Source organism: Lontra canadensis, unplaced genomic scaffold, assembly GCF_010015895.1.
Source record: "Lontra canadensis isolate GAN:19392208 unplaced genomic scaffold, GSC_riverotter_1.0 scaffold2, whole genome shotgun sequence".
NCBI classification, from domain to species: Eukaryota; Metazoa; Chordata; class Mammalia; order Carnivora; family Mustelidae; genus Lontra; species Lontra canadensis.
Window position 1 is genome coordinate 10,368,414 of NW_022630996.1, and position 4,217 is coordinate 10,372,630.

Sequence of the window (4,217 nt, forward strand, 5' to 3'; positions counted from 1 at the left end):
CTGGGGTAAAGGGATCCTGCTGGTGTCTAGTGGGCAGAAGCCAGGGAAATTCCTAAACATCCTACAATGCACAGGCCAGTCCCCCACAACAAGGAACTACCCAGCCCCAAACAGGGATTGTATGGAGGTTGAGGAGCCCAGTATAACTGAGCGAATATGATGGAGTCATTCCTATCATGGCGGCCACTCGCGCTCTTTCCCTGGCTCTGTCATTGTTGGGCTCCTGCCCCTAAGCAAGTGAGTCCCCATCTGGCTTCAGTTTTCTTGTCTATAAAATTGGGTTGGAGTCTCTAATCTCCAATCCCTTCCTGTCTAAGAATCTATGGTTTTATTGGGCCAATAGAGTGCTTGCTCTGAGCCCTGCTCCTGTTCGGAGATCCCCTCGCCAAGGACTGTTGACTCCACCCAGCCGGAGGAGATAAACGTGTCTCCCGGGTTGATCCTGAGGCTAAATCCGGGACAGTGAGTGTGACCTCTGCCCAAGGACCTCCAGTTAGGAACCTCCATCTTCAGAGGCTGTTTCCCATCCGCAAAGAAGAACCACTTAATTCATCCACTTCCCTGTGTCAGGAGGAAAGGAATGAGTAAATGAAGCAGGATGGAAAATTACCCGGATCTTGCTCCAGGGATGAAGCCCAAACGCTACAGTTCGCGTCTTTCCCTCCTGGGGGCTCTGAGGCAATGGAAGGGTATGAGAGACTCCTCTCAGGACCAGCTCTCTGGCCTAGGGAGGTGGGCTGGGCTGGGGAGGGGTTAGTATCTCTTTATAGGTCTTTGGAAGTGCCTCAAGGAGGATCTCTGTCATTTGTCTCCCTGAGGGGAAGTGAGACTTGGATTCTTGGCCACATATTTGAGGCCCTGGGGCTGGGTGTGAGTCCAGGGCTCTCGGACTCATTCTCTCACTCTCTCTCATTCTTTCTGTTTCTTCTCTCTCCCTCTCTCTGGATTCCATCTCCTTCACAAAACAGAAAGGTCCTTTCAGGGCCAAGGGGCTGGAGGACAAGAGCAGCATTGGAGCACAGGGGAAGCAGGCCCTGGAGGAGGGAGAGAAGCTCCTGTCTGGCCCAACCATAAGGCCTTTCTAGGGCTCCCATGGTGCTGACTGTAGACAGAGAGGCAGCAGCAGGGAGACGGGCCAGGGCAGGCACTGGCCCCTACGGCTATTTCTGTGTGACTAGGCTCACGGTGCTGGCAGAACAGCACCGAGGTCTGTAACTGGAGTCTGTGTGTCCTCTCTCCTGCTAGACCATTCGACGTGGCAGATTCTGTGTGCAAGGAATGAATGAACCCCTTTTTTTCTTTTAGTAGGGAAAAAACTAAAATTCAGAGACATCAAGTAACTTGCCCAAGTTACGTAAAATGCTAGGCAAGGGGACTTCTCTGAGTGTCGCTGACGGTTAGATTTGCTTCCTGAGCAGGTCAACCAGAAATGTACCTAAGTCCCCTCACCACATATTTCCCATTCTCTGCGTGTCCGTTGTTTCGCTTTTGGTTTTGAGGGTTTGTTTAGTTTTTTTATGGTACAATTTACATTCAGGAAAATGTGCAAACCTTAAGAATACAGCTCAATCACACACACACACACTCTCACATACACACATCCATAAAGCATTCATGCGGATAAAAATATAAAACATGTCCATCATTCCAGAAAGTTCTCTCTAGCCTCCCTCACCCTCACAAAGTCACCTTTGTTTAATACTTCTATTGCCATAGTCTAGTTTTGCCTGTTCTTCAGCCTCCCATCCTCCTCATGGGCTTTTTTGCTCCACACAGTTCTCTTCCCTCCATGAGGTGTCAGAAATGTGCTCTTCGTCATCGCTGGATAACATCCCACCATACAAACATACCACATCGCGTTACCAACTCTCTTACTGATGGATATTTGCACTGGTTTTAGTTTGGGGCTATTATGTTCATTTGATTTTTTTTTTTTTTTTTTGGTAATTAGTCTTATGTGCATATTTCAACTCTCTGTTCCAATGAACTGTAATGACAGTCACACTCCACAGGTCACAGGACGAGGAGAAAGAAAGAGGTACTAGATGAGCTAAGGTCCTTTCAGCCATGAGACCCCCTCCCCCAACCTCATCTCTCAGAGCGGCTGCCAAGCACCTCCTTGCACAGGGTTGTGACAATGTCCTCTCGGAACAGCAGGAACCACTCTCGGGGCAGAGAGCGCTTGTTTCCTCACACACGGGGATACGACCCTGGACCTATGGGTTCACCAACAGAGACTAGAAGAAGAACAAGAAACATACCTGTTTCTCTTCACCAGATGAGAGCTATCTCAAAGGAAAGATGCTCCCCTGTTCTCCCCCACTGGAAGCCACTTGTGGGAGGCCCGCAGACATGATGGACATAAACGAATGGATCTAGTTCAGCCAACATCTCTGTCCTCCGTGGGAAACAACCGTTCTCCCTTGAGATATGCGCGAAAGAGAAAAGCCAACATGGGCCCATTAACCAGGTCTCCAAAGCACTTCCATCAGAGTTTACAGGTGCTTGAATGAATTCCTACCACTCATTCTTATTCTTTCTGATTCTTATTTCGTCTAACAAATCCATATGATACCTTGAGAGTCTAACTGCAGGGCACAAACTCTATCATAAAGTCAGGCCTCCATTTAATCATGGTGAGGGACTTTGATCCTCCTCCTGGACATACAAACAAAAGACTGGGAACAATCACTGGGATGAGACACATAGAAAAACAAGACATCTCTTAGCCTTCAGATTCATTCAACAGATATTTATTGAACCACAAAGACCTGAAGCCCTTAATCGTCCAAATTATTACTGTTGTACTCCCCGTGTGCATGGGTTTCAACCAACGATGGCCTCCCTGCTCATATATAACTTCCTCCTGGGGAATATACAATGGGCAGAGCAGTGGGGGGGTGGGAGGTGTAACACAGATCACCCCATTTCCTCCCGGTCTCCTCTCACCCCTCCTAGCTCAGCCCTTGCTCTCACCTTTTCCAAACTTCTCTCCTCTCCCTTTTCCTACTAATTAGTTCCATCTCTCTACTGATCTCTACTCTATGGGGTCACAAGAAAAGGGAAAAGGATGGCACAACCGAATGGCCTCCACTTAAGCAGGAAGAGGTCCCTGTGCTCACCTCTCTGATTCATCTGCCCAGCAAGCCAGGTGCTGCTTGTCTGTCCCTTGACTCCTTCTTGTTCCTTCCCCAAATCTGCTCTCACCCTTTTCTTAAAATGCCAACCCCATGTACAATCAGCTCCTGACAGCCCCAGCCCATCCCCTGGTGCACTCTAGCCCTGATGGGCCATCCAAAAATCAAGGTATTTTTCTCATCTCTCCCCTCCCTCCCCCCACCTCTTCTTTCCGCGGCAAATTCTTTCCCCCAGCATTTCTGCATTAAGAGGAAAAGTGAGAGGAATGTTTCTTCCATATCGATAGCTGATGAGAATAACCTAGTTGCCAGCTCTTTACCAAAATTTGATTCAGAATTGAACCAGCCCCGGACTGATTTGGATTTAAGGATGAACCTGAAAGAGCTTCTGAGGTCTCGTTTTTGAAAATTTACCAAAAGTGGCCTGGAGGTAAATCTGCTCAACTGGGGTCATTGGCATTCTGGGTTCAGAGGCAGGAAATTCCCTGCATAATTGGCTGCTCTTCCCGGAGCCTGCTGGGATCAGGAGCCTCCGACGCCTCCCTGGCCTGTTCTCCCCAGTCCCAGCCCAGCCACCCACTGGCTCTGAGCGGAGCCCACCCGCCATTTACTGTAAGTGACAGCTTTGTAGCATATTTTCACATCCGCTCATCCAATCCCTGCTGGGCAAGAAGAATTCAGGGTAGAAGATGGGATTCGACTTGCAGAAATGGGGGCGCCTGGGTGGCTCAGTGGGTTAAAGCCTCTTCCTTCGGCTCAGGTCATGATCCCAGGGTCCTGGGATGGAGCCCCGCATCGGGCTGTCTGCTCAGCGGGGAGCCTGCTTCCCCCTCTCTCTCTCTCTGCCTGCCTCTCTGCCTACTTGTGATCTGTCTGTCTGTCAAATAAATAAATAAAATCTTTAAAAAAAAAAAAAAAAACCAACTTGCAGAAACGCCAATATTTCCTTCTTTATGGAGTCTCGGCCATGTCTTGTTTGGAATCCTCACCAAAGAGCAGCCCCAATGCCCTCCCCAGAGAACTAGCCATTCTGAGAAATTCCTTCTGGAATCACCCAGCCACCACCTCCACCTCTCTGAC